Source organism: Pinus tabuliformis, chromosome 4_2, assembly GCF_031772625.1.
Source record: "Pinus tabuliformis cultivar Carrire ecotype Pingquan chromosome 4_2, CPIR1, whole genome shotgun sequence".
Lineage (NCBI taxonomy): Eukaryota > Viridiplantae > Streptophyta > Pinopsida > Pinales > Pinaceae > Pinus > Pinus tabuliformis.
This window is the reverse complement of record NC_142304.1, coordinates 179,924,333-179,942,460: the sequence shown is the minus strand read 5'-3', so window position 1 is coordinate 179,942,460 and position 18,128 is coordinate 179,924,333.

The following is an 18,128-nucleotide window of genomic DNA, read 5'->3' as shown; positions in this document are numbered from 1 at the left end:
GGGGTGTATGTAGTGCCCACTCTAGTCTCCTGACCCTAATACGACATTATCTTAGACACTCTATTCTTCGAGGACCTCAGATTGAGGATCTGGACCCATGACACTATTATTAGCGATTGAGATATTCATGGTTGTGATGTTATGAATGCTTTCCATTGATATTATGGTAGCATGAATGGTTATGTATCTTATCTATCAGTATTCTGATGATTACAATATTAATAGTTAAGTTGGTCTCTATTTGAAATTATGATGAGGGTAGTAAAGAATATGTATGCGCTCTACTAAAAGCATAATGAGGATAAATTTTATGGATAGGTATATTTCTACGATGTTACGATGTTGATAGCTTAATGAATATGTATGTTTCCATTGATGATTATTGATGATAGCCATGAGGGGTGTGTCCCTACTTCTTTTAGTTCAGACTTACAATGGACAATGATGTGAATGACCAGGAATTGTTAATGATGCTATTATGATAACTGACTAACATTGAGAAACCGTGTTACTGATGATTATTGAGTATGGCAGGAAACCATCAGAAGCACTCGCATATGACATGTCGATGACACCTGGTTTGATGAAAATTTATATTACTTTATCTTTGAAAGTCTAAGTCGATCTTGAAACCTGCCATATATGTTTAACTATATTCTGATGATATATTAATGGTTGCAGGCACAGATTAGTTGCTTGACCGAATGACTCACATATGGGTGATGGGGTTGTACAAGTGGATGGAACTACATGGGAGGGGTGGGACAGAGTCCCTGATCTCACCGACTAGCACTCCCGCCGTGAATTGGGCTGGAAGGGTTGAAGCACCTTCGCCTTGAAGATCACGATGCCATGAGGGCAGGTTCCAAAGTTGGTTCGCTCATGAGGACTTTATCGGGGGGCGCGCATCAAGGCGGTTTCCTTGATCCCCGACACCATTAGTATCACTATAGCAGGCAACATAAGAGATGACAGTGGTCTATGACGTTGCACTATACTTTCCCCTCGTAATCACTGGATGCTTGAAGGGCAAGTGGTGTGGCACCCTTGGAACTTCAAGGGAATTTCTTGAAGGGCACGACCAACTTGGCACCCTTGGCATCACAAATAAACTAGTAGGTGTGGCACCCTTGGAACTTCTAGGGAAGTTCTTGAAGGGCACAACCAAACTGGCACCCATGACATCACAAATAAACTATTAGGTGTGGCACCCTTGGAAATTCTAGGGAAGTTCTTGAAGGGCACAACCAAACTGGCACCCTTGACATCACGAATAAGCTATTAGGTGTGGCACCCTTGGAACTTCTAGGGAAGTTCTTGAAGGGCACAACCAGACTTGGCATCCTTGGAATCATTAAAATAAATAAATATAAGCAAGGAATGAAAACTAGGTAAATTTACATCAAGGGTAAATGATGATTATAAACCAATGTAATTAAATCAAAAATAAAACTTGGAATAAGGAGGATCATAGGAAGAATTAAAACAAAGTACCTTAAAAACTCTACCCTTCCCATTTTGGAAAATACTAGGAAGATTATGTGGTTTAATTAGGAAAAAGGGGAAAGACAAACATAATAGTAAGGATAAAGATTAATCCTAAACTAATTTAAACCTAATTAAGAAAATGGGAAGGTGAATTAAAATGAGAATAATAAGTTAAATTTAGAGAAATGTAGAGAAGCTCCATGTGTCATCAACCAACATAAGAATATCCATCTAGGAGATAACCTGAGTTAAATTAGGGAGTAGATTGGGGATAAAATCTTGACTCATTAATTGACTTCAAGTAATGAACACAAATTAAGGAATAAAAGGGGGGATTAAAGAGACAACTAGGAGAAGAAATAGGAATCTTGTTGAGGTGAGGAAAATATTAGTTTTAAATAAAAATTTAAGTAAATAATTTTGGGAGACCCTTGATGTGAGAATGACACATGGGTGGGTGAATAATCAAGCTATTGAATTTTAAAAAAAAAGAAATAAAAAAATTAATTATGCATGACATGACAAGTGGCACCTATGAGGACTCCTATAAAAGAAGGGGCAAGCCATGGGAGAAGGGGACTTTTGGGGAACCCTATGGTTGGATGGATGAGATGTTGTGAGAATAGTGATTACGAAGCTATAGTGAGTTTGGTGAGGTAGAGGATTTAGAGAGGGGATTCTTGAGCCAAGGTGTGCTCTCCTCTACTAGCTAGTGCTTGTCTCCATTGTACAACCCCATTGCAGCTCGGGGGTCCGCGGGGAAGAAGAGTACCCAAGGAGTAGGCTGGGAGGTTAACTGGTGGGTCTTCGCATTCGGTTCAACTACATCATCATTCACTCGCAGATGTGACCAACTACAAGAGAATACCAGCAACAGCAGAGCAAGTGGAGTCTCGCCTTCTGGTGAACGGTACATATGCATTTCATTACTATTGATCTTAGTTAAACGTATGAAATGTTATGATATGTTTCCTGAAATGTGTGGCTGGTATGTGTGTGCTAAATAAATTTGAATTTCAATGCGTTCTTTTCTGGTTGTATTGCTGTTTTAAAAAAAAAAAAAAAAAATTGTCTGAAAGTGGTCCTCACACTAGTCATGGTCCTCACACAAATGAGATTGAATTCTTCTTATATGTAGCCTTCGCATGAGGTTGAATAAGCTCAAACTAGGTTGACTTCTTCTAGTAGGGCCAACTTGTGCTTGGAGGCTCATATAAACTTTCTAGACTTAAAATAAATTATTTTACAAGATACAACTTGCATAAGGGTCCTATACAAATTATATTGACTCTCTTAACTCATGAAAATAATTCTTAGAACATAAAAAACCATAGAAGCATGAAGAACATGCTTAACCTAGATGACTAATCAAGATAAGCATGAAAGCCATGCTTGAAAATAATAATGTTTCTTTCTTCTTTTGCTTGTTACATAACATATACATAATGACATTAGTACAATGACAAATATGTATACCGAAACTAGTTACATTTTCTTACAATGAGAAGAAGGGGCCATGGCTGATAAAGGACACTGAGCTATGCTCTTCCCCCTTGTCTAAACTCCCAGGGTGAGGAATTGATCCATAATATCTCCTAGGGTTGAGGGATCTCTATACAATAGGATGCGTGATCCTTGTCATTTATGACAAGTTGGGTTATCCTTTCTATTGTCACTATAGGGTGTATGTGAGCCTTGTCATTTATGACAAGTTGGGAAATCCTCCCATACCATCAGTTGGACTTGACAAAGTATACCCTAGTATGCATCCTACCCACAAGCAGGACTTCTTGGGATTACTGTCCATCTGGAAAACGGATGAGGAGAGACTTGGGAGTGTGCAATCCTTACCTATGGTAAGTTGGGTATCCTCCCCAAGTGAAAGGATGTAGGTGTTCTACCACTTCATACTTGAGGTTCAAGGTGGGGAAATTAATAGGAAATAGGATTTTTTATCGTTGTCACTTATGAAAAGTCCAATATCCCTCCTATTGTTGATTGAATATAGGGTGGAAGATTAATATCCCCTATTTTTCATGGATATAGGGTGGAAGTCGCTGCTCCCCTATGATGATTCTTATTCTTTAGTTTGAGACATCATTTTTCATCTTATGACCATAGGAGTCAATTTGAGACAAGATCGGATGAGATGGATGTATTGTTGTTGTAACTGAGATGAAGGTCATGGGACCTAAACATGAAACTAGTAGGGTTTAGAGTATTAATATCCCCTATCATTTATTGTGGATACTCCTTCTTCTATGAGACCAGTCCATATGCAATGATGATGTAGCTACCTGCCTTATTATATTGATACATGTCATCCGAGATAAGACTTATGATGTGACTGGAAATTCCTCCCTACCTGAGAGTGAACATTGAAAATTGAGTAGATTTGGGATGAATTTCCATTGGGAAACCCTATTTTCCAAAAAGAGAACTAATTTGGTTGAAGGGAAACATTTTTATTTTTTTCCTAAGTAAGTTGAATCTATTAATATGATACAAAAAGGAGTTACAGTGAGGCCTGGCCTCAGAAGTTCTAAGCATCATTCATCACACAGTAAGATTGTCTAGCTTTGACTGCCCCAACAGAGGGGAAACCAGTCCAAGAAAGCATAAGTCCAAAAAATAGCCCACGCAGGGGTTACCAGTTTGATCACAAAAACAACAGAAACATTTTAGACATAGCAGAGTCCTAACCAGGAAACACACAAACTTAACCAAAACTGCCTAGTCAACAAGACGAAACATCCACCTAGCAAACTCGACACCTGGCTGTCAATTGTCCGGGGCTAGTTCCTCCACAATAGAACACGCATACCTGTCTGAATCATCATACTCGTCCGAAGTTCCATGGCCATGTGTTGGATGGCCTCCCTCAATGTTGCGTGTACCCACACGCATTCCTAACGTGTTTCCACAACGACTCCCTGATGCTTGCGTGTTACTAAGCTTACCTTCCTCAACATGCTGGCTGCCAGCCACCGCTTTACCATGCAGGGTGGCTCTATCTTCGTCTGCTCGCTGTTCACCAGGGTTGCACCGGCTCCTGATGCTTGGTTCGGCTCTGTTCGGCTCATCAGTGTGTTCAACCAGAGGAGTTGGCGGCTCTGTTTCTTCCGTAAAAGTAATTGTAACGGTGGCAATGATTACGGGGCGATTCAAGGAGCTACGAAATCGAAATTGTGTGGTATGGGGAACAGGATGCAGAGGTAGGGGGAAATTAGCAGTGCGAACTGTCGCATCTCCTCTTCCTGTGCCATGGAGCCAGGCTCTTCCTCTTCCGCTGCGGGTGTCTGGGTAACGCCCAGTGAAACTAGGTGGATTGGGGTTGTCAGCAGAGGAAGCAGGGGAAACCGAGTCAGGGCTGGACATTGCAGGTGAGCGAGAGCTCCCACCTCTAGTGCCACCTCTCCTACTTTGCATACGGTGGCGGACCATGGTGGGGTTGAAAGCAGGGGTAGTAGCAGCGGGGATGGTGGAGGAACTGCATGAGGAATTGACAGAGGAAGTGTGGACCTGAGCTAGGTTGCAGAGACAGGTGTGGGAATGGTGGAATCCATTGCCCAGGTCAATGCAGCTTAACAACCAGCATCGACTACCTGTTACAGTGCGCACATTAGGCTCTCCAGCCTGCGGAGGACAAACACAATGAATCAGGGGGGGAGGAATTACAAAGTAGTTTGCAGGCTCCATTGTTATGTGTGATTTGGTTCTGTCTCGGCCTGTGCATTCATTAAATGGTGCCTGCAAGGTGCCTTGAATGCAATTCAGATTGGCATGGGGGAAGTTGCAGGGGGCCATGTGGCCAGCCCGTCCATCGCCCTGTCGTCTCATCGTTTTAATGACTTTGGTAATCACCCGCATCCGGGTGCGTTTCTTCTTCCTGTACCAATTCAATCTGCACCAATTCATTGTATTCCTATAGCTGAAGAGTAGTGGCCATAGTATTAAGTGTGCCTGCATGAAAGGTACTTCCACTGTCTACCCTAATGTTAGTTAGAAGATCTGGTACGAGAGTGTTTAAGGTTTACTGCTCTGTGCGTAGAGAGCCATTGTTCAACGAGCTCTAATCATTCTGCCAGTCTCCAACTACTTCCAAACTTGTATGAGGGCGTCCCTTGCAGGATCTGATTAACCATGTTAATGAGAATCTGAGAATCCCCTTCAATTATAAGTGGGAATAAATCGTGGAGTTGTGCAAGGAGAAGCCCCTGCCATATCCCTTCTAATTCTGCCGAATTATTCGTATCCCAACCAATTGAGCCTAAGTAGGTTAGAAGAGGAATGCCCTTGTGATCCCTGAAGATTCCTCCATATCCTATTTTGCCTGGATTACCTTTAGACGCTCTTTCAAAGTTAAGTTGTATCATATGCTGGGGTGGAGGAGTCCATCTGTCTGTTGTCTTTCCTTGTGAGGAAGTTTTACCCTGATTTTCTTGCATATGGTCCCACTGAAGGTTCCAGTTTTCCCAGATAGTCTGTTCCTGTGGAATGGTGGGATAATCTTCTTCAAACCAAGTTTGAAGCATCAAGGTTTCTCAAAGGTTTTGACCTATATTATTCCATAGGACTTCTAAAGGGGAGGATTGGTCCTTGAAGATGCGTCGATTCCTTTCTTTCCAAACAGTCCACATGAGGAGTCCTGGGATAAGTTTCCATAAAGCATTTAGCAGTTTGCTTTTGTAAGGACTATTTGCCCAAGTGCGTGTGTTGGGGATATCCTCCTTAACTCGTCCATGTTTTTGGCATCTAAAGCTAACTTTTTCCCATAGTCTATTCGCCAATGGGCAGGAATTTATTAGGTGCTTAGTGGTTTCTTTCGCCTGTTTGCAGTTGGGACATATAGAAGGCCCATGAAAGCTTCTTTTCCGTAGGTTGTCCCAAGTGAGAATTTTATTTTGACATAGCAGCTAGAGGAAAGTGGAAACTTTTGGCCAAATGGTGGGGGCCCATACTTTGATCCATAGTGGGTCTTTGACTATTTGATTTCTTATTGTTAAATTGTAAGCTTCTTGTGTAGTGAAGGTTCCTTTCTCCTCATAACCCCATCTGATTTTATCCCTCTTGTTAGAGTAGCGAATTTTCTTGTTTGAAAGCTTTGTTCCTAGATTGTCCCAGATGAGCTGAGTTGCTTTCCTGATGATGTGGTCTGAGTTCATCCATTTCCTGTATCCTTGAGCATGGGTAGGCTTCCAGTATTGATTTATCTTTGCCCTCAGTTTCCCTTCCCAGTCTTGTATTTGTTGAGGTTCTATCAGGTCCTTCAACTTGGGTCTTTTCTACCAAGAATATTCCTAGAACCACACATTATTACCATTCCTAATTTCCCAAAAGTTGTGCTATTGAATTAAATCCTTGTGTTGTTTAGCTACATTCCTGATGAGAGAACTTGAGCCAACTTCTGTGAATCTGATTAAATCATCAACTAGTTGGTTATTGGCATATCTTGCTGTCCAAAGGATAGTCCAAGGTGTATGCGGCTCCGAGATCCATTTCCACCAGATGCGAGCTCCCATGACTGCATTACTATGTTGAGGATCACAAAGCCCAGTGCCTCTGTATATTTTCAGGAGGCATACTGTATCCCATTTTACTAGGGCCCATTTTCTCTTTTGGCTTGTGTTTCCCCACAAAAAAGTTCTTTGAAGATTTCTAATTTCTTTAAGGACCCATTTTGGCGCTGCCAGAACTGAAAAAAGGTAAAGTGGCATGGATTGCAGCACGACTTTGATTAGGACTAGACGGCTTGCCATGTTTAGCGCACGGTAAGTCCAGGAAGAGAGACGGGCTTCCAATTTTTCCAAGATAAGTGCTTTAAAGCAGTGTCCATCATGGGAGTGCCTAGGTATTTGGAGGGAAGAGCAGCTATTGTAAAACCCAGGATTCGAGCAATTGAGGCTTTGGTTATAGCAGGGGTATGAAAGAAAAAGATCTGGGATTTGGTCTTGTTAATGCAAGCTCCAGAGGCATCTGAGAATTCAGACAAAATGGTTTTTAATTTGAGAGCCTCCTGGACCGAGGGATGGCCAAACAACATGTTATCGTCCACGAATTGTTGGTGGGTGAAGGCAGGGGTGTTGGGAAAAGTAAGTCCTCTTAGTTGTTGGGTTTGAAGAGCTTCCTTGATGCATCTTCCCAGTCCTTCCGCCATTATGACGAACAGAAAAGGGGAGAGGGGATCTCCTTGCCGGATGCCTCTGGAGGGGTGAAAGGGGGTGGAAGGGATCCCATTGATCAAAATGGAGAAGAAGGAAGATGATATAAGACTCATGACCCATCTGACCCAGGGGGGGGAGAAGCCAAAGGCTATCAACATTTTGTGAATATATTTCCAGCTTAAACTATCAAAAGCTTTGGAGAGGTCGATTTTTAGGAGCATACCTGCTTTTTTGGATTGCTTTAAGGAGTGTATAATCTCGTGAGTGAGAATGATTCCATCTGTGATTTTCCGTCCTTCCACATAGCCTGATTGCTCAGGTGATATGAGTAAAGGAAGCAAAGGTTTTAGTCTGGAAGCAATAACTTTGGAGATGATTTTGTATATGACATTACATAGAGCAATGGGCTGGAATTTGTCCGGAGTTTGAGAATGGTCTTCCTTGGGGATGAGAGCTATGAAGGTTGCATTCAGAGAGGGAAGCAACCATCTATTCGTTCTAGATTCCTCAACGAATTTCCAGACCTCTTCTTTGATAAGATCCCAAAATTTGTGGAAGAAATTGGAAGTGAAACCATCTGGGCTAGGCGCTTTTCCTTCTTTGAGGTGTCGCATGGTGTTCTCCACTTCCTATAAAGATATTGGCCTGAGGAGGAGCTGATTGTGTTCCTCAATTATGATCTTTGGGATATTCTTAGTAATTTTCTCAATAGCCTGCAGTCTATCTATCTGAGGTTCCTGGTGTACCTGCTTAAAATGAGTAAGGAACTCTTGTTCGATGTCCTCATGTTTTTCCAACCGATCCCCCTGCGGATTCTGGATATAGGTGATGTTGTTATGCATTCTTCTTTTGATAGTAGTGCGATGGAAGAAATTTGTGTTTCTTTCACCCTCTTTAAGCCATCTGATTCTTGACTTTTGTTTCCAAAGTATTTCTTCTTGCTTTGCTCTTTCGGATAGTTGTGTTTGCAGGTGTTTTTCCAGCTCTGAGTTTTCTTCAGACCGTCCTTCCGTGATGATCCTCTGCTGTAGTTGTTTCATTTCTTGATCTAGAACACGTTGTGCTTGGAAGATATTGCCAAAGGTATTTTGATTCCATTGTTTAATGTTGTTCTTGAGATTTTTGAGTTTTTGTTGGAATTGATACATTTTAGTACCATCCAGGGGTTTGAAATTTTTCCAAACCACATGAATCAGATTGTTAAAATCTGGGTCATCCAGAAAGCCTTGAAGCAGAAAGGCCTTCGTGTGGCGTTACCCGGCCTTTGCCATTGAAGTGCGATAGGCCAATGATATGATCCTGAGATTGGTAAGATCGACGTCGTAAAATCCCCACCTAAATGGATTGTATTGTCTGATAGCAGGAACCGATCCAATTGTGAGGCGATTTGATGAGCACTTGCTCGTTTGTTATTCCATGTGTATATACCATTGTTGGATGACATATCAATGAGACAATTATCTTGGATGAAGTTTTTGAAGTGAATTCTTTCATTGTCCAATTTGGTCGTGCCCCCTCTTTTTTCTTCCAGCCTTGTTATCATATTAAAGTCTCCTCCTGTGATCCAAATTGAATGTGTTCTTTCAGAGTTGATCAAAGCTAAAGTATTCAATTTGTCTATCTTATTCACTGCTTCCTAGGGGAAGTAGACATTGGTTAGATTACTATGTACATTTGTCCCTGTAATATGGAAGGTTGCTTGAATAAAATGCTTACTCGCATGAATATTATCAAGTGTGATAGCTCGTTCATCCCAGATTATTGCTAGTCCTCCTGATGCACTGGAGGCATCCACCGCTACCACTTTTATGCCTAGCCACGCTTTTGCAAGTGTCTGGTCCAGTGTTGTAGAATTACATTTGGTTTCTTGTATGAAAAAAATCTGGGGTTTCTCCAGTTGAATCATGTTTTTTATCAGTGTATATTTCCTGGGGTTGTTTAGCCCTCTGATATTCCATGAGATGAGCTTCATGATGCACTGCTAGGTAGGGGGTTGTAATACTTTGTAAGCTTGGAGTATCTTCCCGATTCCACCAAAATTTCCCCAATGTAGATGGTTCTCTGTAGATCAGTTTTCCTACCTCTTTTTTTATTGTCTTTAGTAATATTTTTACCATCCCATTGACTCCCAGGTTGGATGCCTAAAGATCTTTGTTGTTGTGCTCTGGAGAGGATGACTTCTAAGCTTTCCAGTTGCCTCTCTGGGATTTTGTCGTATTCTTTTTTCTTGCAAGCTTTCTCTAATCCCAGTATATCCAGATCTCCAATGTCGAAGCTCTCTGGCTCCTCTTCCATGTGTTGGGCCTCACTTCGTTCCGCTGTTGTTTCCACTACAGTCATGGTTTCTTGTTGCACGTTGTCAACCTCCATGCCCTGAATATTCCATTTCGGGGAGAGACTGGGGAAGGCAGAGTTAAGATCTGTGGATTGTATAGACTTTTGGGCCATCTTAGAGCTCGAGGGGGTGGAATGAGGAGTCATCTTGGGGATGTCCTTTGAATGGTCAGGGATTTCATAGTTATTTAGTTCCGGCTGATTCAGGGTCTCAAAGCTATTACTTGTGGAAGGCATTGAGGTATTGGCTACAGGCTTTTTAAGGCTAGTAGAGGGTTTCTTGTGATTCTTTTTACGGTTGGTGACCTTGGTAAAGCCATCCGAGTCAGATTTATCCACATTGGAGGGGATCGAGGTTTTCAGATTTGAAGGGCAGTCTCAAAAGAGATGGCCAAGGGCATGGCATTTCCTGCATCGGAATGGAACATGCTCATAATCTATTGATTGTATCCATTCAAAATCATCATGGTACAGACTTACCGCGTCTGGGAGAGCTTTGCTGAGATGCATATAGACACAAATTCGGGCATAGGAGGTATATCGTCTGAGTTTCGTCTCCTCTGTGATTTTAATGAACCCCCCTAAACCGTTCCTGATATCTTGTAGTGAGTCTTCATCTCAATACTCCAAAGGGAGGGAATAAAGGCGAATCCACACTGGTGCCCAGCTTAAATCCTCTTTGTCCAGATTGAATCTTTCAATCCAATCTCTCATATATAAACCTGCTGCATTGAAAAAGTACGGTCCTCCATCAAGGACTCTGTTCCGATCTTCTATACAGTTGAAAATCGTTGTAAAGAAGCCTTTAGGCCCCAACTGCAAGGTAATGTGTCCTTTTGGTTTCCATTTGGCTATTATCCAGCCATGCAAAGCTTTCTCTATGGGCCAAAAGCCTATAAACTTTCCAATCAGTGCATGATCCTTCATGTACTGGATTTGAGTGTTGATCCGGTGGCTTGGGAGCTCAATCTTAGGTCTTTCAGCTGCTACAGGCTTACATGTGGCCGACGTCACCTTGGGAGCTTCATTCTTGTTCATATTATCTGGAAAAGTTTTTGGTTCTGGTCCGACATCTTCCTAATGTTCTATCCTGACATCTTTAGCAACACTAGGGGGAGGCGCCACATCCTCCCCCTAGGGGTTTCCATTTCTTGCGAACTGATCCTTTGTCTTGTGGTGTTTGTATGTTTACTGCTGAGCGAAGACAAATATCATGGTCTGTGCAGGTCTTTCATTCGCAGGTCTGACTCAAACCCTAGTCGTCCAGGGTCGCCTGACCGTAAGAAAAATCAAGGGAAACATTTTTATTAATGTGTGAGCACTCCTCCTATTATTATATGTCATGACAAGTTTAACTTGGGTGAGCAACTATTTGGAAATTATATTTAATACTATTTTGTGCAAATTCAAATTTAAATATTTCATTCCATAAGCTACAAGTATTCCTCGTAATAGGTTCATGTCATTCTGCCCAAAAGACATGATGTTTCACACATGAAATCAAGTATAAATAGGCCTCTAGCCTCCTCCAGTTGGCATAATATTATTCATCCTATTATGGTGTTATGGTGTCTCCTCTGCAGCTTAATGAGGCATCTTTCTGTGACCTAATATGTTTGATCTTTGCATCATGAAATGGTGTTTTTCTACAGTCTAACGTGGCATTTTTCTACGACCCAACATGACTGATATTTGCGGCATTGAATGGTGTTTGTTTACAGCCTAATGAGGCAACTTTCTATGGCCCAACATGACTAATCTATATGACATGGAAGACTAATCTTTGTAGCCTAGGAAGGACATTACCTGTGGCCTAGGAAGGCTATTATCTGCGGCCTAGGGAGGCATATGCTTTGTTTTCAATGTGGCTATTCTCTATGGTCTGGTGAGGATTCTTTATATGTGTATATGCGGCCTCTTTTGTGGTGAGGACTACGTCCTAATGTGGCATATCTATGTGATTGTATAAGGTCCCTCCTAGTAATGTTTATGGCCTTCTCCTATTCTCTCATGTGGCCTTATTTGTGGGTACATATGTGTTGTATTGAAACCTCCTTCTATGATCTAATGACAACTCTATGATGTGTCCTAATCAATTATGATTTGACAATACTTCTAGCTATGATGAGACAATGATTCTTGTCCATATGAATTTGATGTCTTGACAGAAATTCCAATGTTGTTTGGGAACAAATTCTAGTTCTTATTACTGGATACATGACAATGGCATTATTGCTTATTACTATGTTGAATAATTCTGATATTTGATTTTATGTATGGAAGTGATATCCTTGTAACAACTTGACATGTCCTAGTAACAATATGACAATTTATAATGACAGTATGGTCAGTTATGGGACACAAGAATGTTGACACATGACAAATATGTTTTTGGACAATCTTATTGTCACATGAATGTGAACACCTAGACAATTTTATCAATACGTGGTAGTAATGGTTGAGTAATACTATTCATACATGTGACAGTGATGGCAATGCTTCTATGTCAGTAATGGAAATGCCTCTATGACTGTGGTGTGTGACAATAACTATGATACATGAAAATGAGTTAATAATCTACTAGATAGTGGGATATATGATGACAATTACCATGCTATTATGATGACAATGAATTTTCTATTATGACACATAATAGTAATAATGGCAAGTGGCAGTGATGATGCTCCTTGATGATGTTACTCAAGACAATGATATGATAGTTTTTCACTTGAACTTATTTCTTTCAATTCACAAATGAAGTTTTGGACTGACTTGGATTGGTTGTAGGTGGCCGAATGTGATTGTTCATTATGTCTCATGATTATTGTACCTAGTATCTTAGCTAAACATTTGATGAATATCTAATAGACGAAAAAATTGGTTGGGTTTCCCCTTATGGGTTTTCACCCTGGTCTCTAACCTAAATACTGGCGTCCCTATTGCGCATGCTTTTCTTCTGTTATTATTTATTGTTTCGTTATATTGGTGAACTTTATTGTTCTCTATAAATAATTTATAATGATGAAATGATGTTAAGGGGTGAATGTGATATGAAAATGTTGAAATAATTTGAAAATGCGATTATATATAGCACAAAACAATCTAGTCCTATAAAATTTAACATGGTATCATTGTTGGGTTGAATAAAATTCATTTAGATCACCCCTGTGAAGACATGTATGGATTAATTAGAGTGAAATAAATCAATATGGAAGAGAACTAATCCCAGGGTTTGGGAGAAACGATTGAAGTGGCTTTGGATATGGCTTAGGCTCTATAGCATTGAAACCGTAGTGTGAAGCAGAATCTTCTTAATTAGTGAGAAACCATTGAGTTCTTCAAGTGCCTATGAAAAATTTAGAGAAACACTAGTTTGACTTGTGTCCTACCCAATGGGAGATGATGTGTTGTAGTGATTATCTTGTAACTAGGCTTGGAGGGACTTGAAAGAGAATACATGTGATTCTCAAGAGGATGCATTTCTTCTTAAAACAAGATTGACATATGAATGATGGTTAGTGGTGTCTCCTGGATAAGAGGAAGATAAAAGCAAGAAGGAGATGAACTCTTCCTAAAATATACATTAAATATAAGTACTTTCAATACTTATGTCATTTCTTTGTGTCACTATTCTTGTGAATTTATTCTTTTCGATTATTGGTGATTCTTCTTGCATAAGTCACTTTATTTGTTTCATTAACTTCTTGGATGAGGATGCGATCCATCTTGAGGCTCATCAAGATTTTGTGTAGTGCTGGAAGGGTTAGGTCCAAGAGGGAGCTGGTTCTGGAAAATAAAGGAGCCACTCTTACATCTAGAAAAGAAATATAGTCTTGCCTCATCACCAGGTACACTTTCATTATGATTATTTACTTTGCTATTATTTTTCTTGCTCTTGTCCAAGGGTCATAGGTATATCTTATGAATGTAAGCAATAATTCCTATATATCGATATTGAGGATGATGTGGAATGATACCATGATTACAATGGCACTTGAATATGGACAAGGGTTCACGACCTCGAAGGAAGGGTTGCAATCTCCTTGGTTGATAACTATGATTGAAGAATCTTCCTATTCAAAGAGAGTATATTAAGTGCAACAATATGATATGACACTAAGGGAAATATGTACTTCATGCAAGGACCATTCTTGATGACTAAGATGTAGCAGTGTTTGATGCTTCCATGATATGGTTCAAACTATGATAAGAAGTATGCTCTCAGAGAAATAAGGTTATGATGAGATCGTAGCTCTTGTTTCCAAATGCATTATTATTAGATATACGTGAAGTAAGCTTCCTCTTATTGGAAAATCAAGAGACTTATGTATTATAGAAGATTTTCCTTAACTTGATAATTACTTGTGATATGTGTTGGTTTTTTATTACCTTATTATATAATTTTTTAATAAATAAATTACCAAAACAATGAAGATCACAATGAAACAAAGTAAAAAAGATATAGGATCCAAGCTAGGGAAAAACCCCTCCATAGGGAAAACCCAGAAAAAAATCTTCTCTTATTCTTTAGAATATTATTACAAATATACTTCCATGACCCAAAGACAAAAGGAAAAAACCATACCAAGCACCAAGTCAACCCCCAACAAGATCGTCTCCAAGGAAGCTTCCAAACTTTGATCCACTGCAACTTCGTCCCAGAATTTTAGCCCTACAATTGCTTCTTAGAATTTTGACCCTGTAATTTCAACCTCCTACAGCTACAGCTTCACAAAAACCATAGATTCACATGTGGAGAGAGAGAGAGAGAGAGAGAGAGAGAGATAGTTAGCCCAAGAAACTTCACTTTGTCCTTCCTTTCTTCATCCTTCTAGCTCTTCTTCTCCTTCACTATTGCAAATTGAACATGACTTTTATGAGTGTTACAAATGAGGTTAGGCTCCTTGTATTTATAGCCTCCTTGAGGGGTCGAATAACCCCCCTTTAGGCTGACTTGATCTTTCTCTTGGGATGACTTGGTCTTGGGATCCAAAATGGTTTTTTCTTGATAAAATAAATATCTTTCTTTATTACAATGAGTCCAAATGGGACTATGACACATGACCAATAATATTCTTTATCCTAGAAAGACCTAGAAAACCTAAAAGCATGAATAACATGCTTTTGAATCAAACTTGAGTATGAAACCCATAATCCAAAATAAAATAAAATTTCTCTTTCTTTATTTTTCTTTTTTTATAAATAATATGCAATGTCATGATTACAATTAGGTCATTATGAAGACCAAACCTAGTTACAATTTTCAACACCGCCTCTTAACTAGGGAGGTATTCATAACACATTACAACGTACAAGGAATCTCAATCTTGAATCATTATCACAAGAAGAGTCATATTAATAATCCATATTTTGTCAAACATATTTATCATAACCAACACTGTCCTTGAAGGAATTAACTAGACAAGCTCATCCTTATTCAAGGGAATTATGTCGGGAGACTTTACGTGATTTGCCACACTACCTCTAAGGCATATAACCCATTTGTATGTTCACCAGGTATGTTATTTTATTACTATTCCTATATTGGATTTCCAAACTGGAATCCTCAAAGAATATTTTTCCTCTTCGACTACTCTTATCTTGGATTCTCCACCTCATCCTCAAAGAGTATTGATAAACAACTATTTTTCCTGGATTCTACAATCCATAATAAGTCTCAACCTAAGATTCTTATCTAATCCTTTAGACCCCATACTTTATTTATGGACTTCACTAAGACGTACATCTATTAGTCCTGGGCTAGTGCATAAACCATAAAGACAAGAACCATCCAACATCACTCCCTCTCAATTAGGGAAGATATTTCCACCAAACCAAGCTTACCTCTCAAGTATTCAAGCTTCTTGTTTGGTAACACTTTAGCCAATATGCCTACTACCTATTCATCTGTAGGTAGATAGTGAAGTGCCACGGCCCCATCTCGTACCAAGATTCTGACATAGTGGTACTAATTATTTATATGCTTTGTCCTAGCATGAAACATCAAGTCTTCTATCAATATTATGAAACTTTCATTATCACAATGTATCTGTGTAGGGATAATCGATCCTTCAAACAAGTTTGATAATAACTTCCTGAGCCAAACAACTTCTCAACATAATTCACTTACATTAACATATTCAACTTAGGTACTAGTTAAAGCATAAATATCCTTCTTTCTGATCATCCATGAGACCATGGAAGATCCTAGGCTAAAGAATCCACTTATTGTGCTTATTTTTTCTGTCTCACTGCCACCCCAACCTGAATCTATATATCCCATGAGTTGGATTTCATTACCAATATATCAAAGGCAATGATGTATAGTTCCATGAAGATATCTTAGGATATGCTTGGCTGCAATCCAATGATCATGTTTTGGCTCCATTTGAAACTGAATGAGGAAATCCACTACAAAAAAAATATTTGGTATTATATTTACCAGATACATCGGGACCCAATCAACTATTTGTAGTAAGTAGGATCCATGGGACTATACTTTGAAATCCTCAACTTCTTTGGATTGGTAATCATAGGAGTCATGATAGGCTTGCTATCAATCATGCCAAACTTCTGAAGTATCATCGTCACATATATACCTTGACCAAAATATATCTCAGTTGGCTTCTACCATACTTCTTGTCCTAAGTAATAATGCATAATCCAAAGATCATTCTAATCAAACTAGGCTGCTAACTACTTCTTGCATTCCTGAAACTGATGCTATACACATGTGACTAGTAGATCATCCACATACAAGAGTATGATAACTGGCTCACCATGGACCAACCTGATATATAGGTTAGGATCTACATTACTCTTGGTAAAACCAATTCTCAATAGGTATGCATCCATTCTTACATACCAAGCTCTATGGGATTTCTTTAAGCCATATAGAGATTTGTTTAACCTATATACATGAGTCTCCCTATTTATTTAGAATAATTGAGGATACTCCATGTAAACCTCCTCATCAATGGACCCATTCAGGAAATTTGTCTTGAAATCCATTTGATTGATGTTCCATCCCATAGTAGAAACCAATGAAACAAGTGATATTATTGTTGTATATCGAGTTTTGGGAGCAAAGGTTTCATCGTAATCAATCCCTTCTTTATGTGTGAATCCCCTTGCTACAAAAATTTCTTTGTATTTATCAATGCTCCCATCTGCAATGTACTTTATGACTATAGAATTGTCACTTGGCCTATGGACGATTTCCCAAACATCATTCTTTATTATGGAATAGTATTCTTCTTGCTTTGCATTCCTCCACTCTTGATGTTTAGTTTCATCCTCATAGGAGGAAGGTTTCACTTCAATAGCCTTTTTCATATATGCAACATACCCATAATACCTCTTTGGTCTTTTACTTTCCCTGAAGGTCCTCGATGTCGTATGTCCTTCTGCTTAGAGTAGTTCTCAACCAAGCAAGCCTTTTTTGAATTTCTAGAATAATCACTTATTGTATAGGCTCACCCAGACCTTTAATATATTCTTGAGTAGGTGTTGATCTTGACAATCATTGTCCATTGAGATATCCTCAAAGGTAGGTATCTATTCTTCATCAAAGTCAATAGTAACATTCTTCAATTTCTTATAGTTTATGCTATCATCAAAGATGACATCCCTACTTACTTCAATTCAACAACCCTCCTTAACATAGATTCTATATGCATTTGATGAAGCATTATACCCAACAAAGATTCCCTTTAGACTAGTAGGATCCAACTTCTTTCCTTTGTCCTTAGGTAAATGAATATACATAAGACACCCAAATATTCAAAGGTGATCACACTTGGCTTCTTTCCTATAAACACTTTTTCTGGAGTCATGTTGTTGGGGATTCTATGAGGACTTCAGTTCTGCAAGAAAACAACTATCTTACATGCTTCTCCCCATAGGAATTGAGGGGGATATTGATCATGTAGAATGGCCCTAACACATTCTTCAATAGTTTTGTTCTTCCTTTTAGCCACACCATTATATTAAGGATTATAGGGAATGATAAGCTCCCTCTTGATCCATGTTTCCTTGAAAAAATCTATCATCTCTTTAGACGTGTATTCTCCACCATTTCTTAACCTTAGAGTCTTGATATTTATATCGGTTAGGTTCTCCACTTTACTCTTGAGCTTTCAA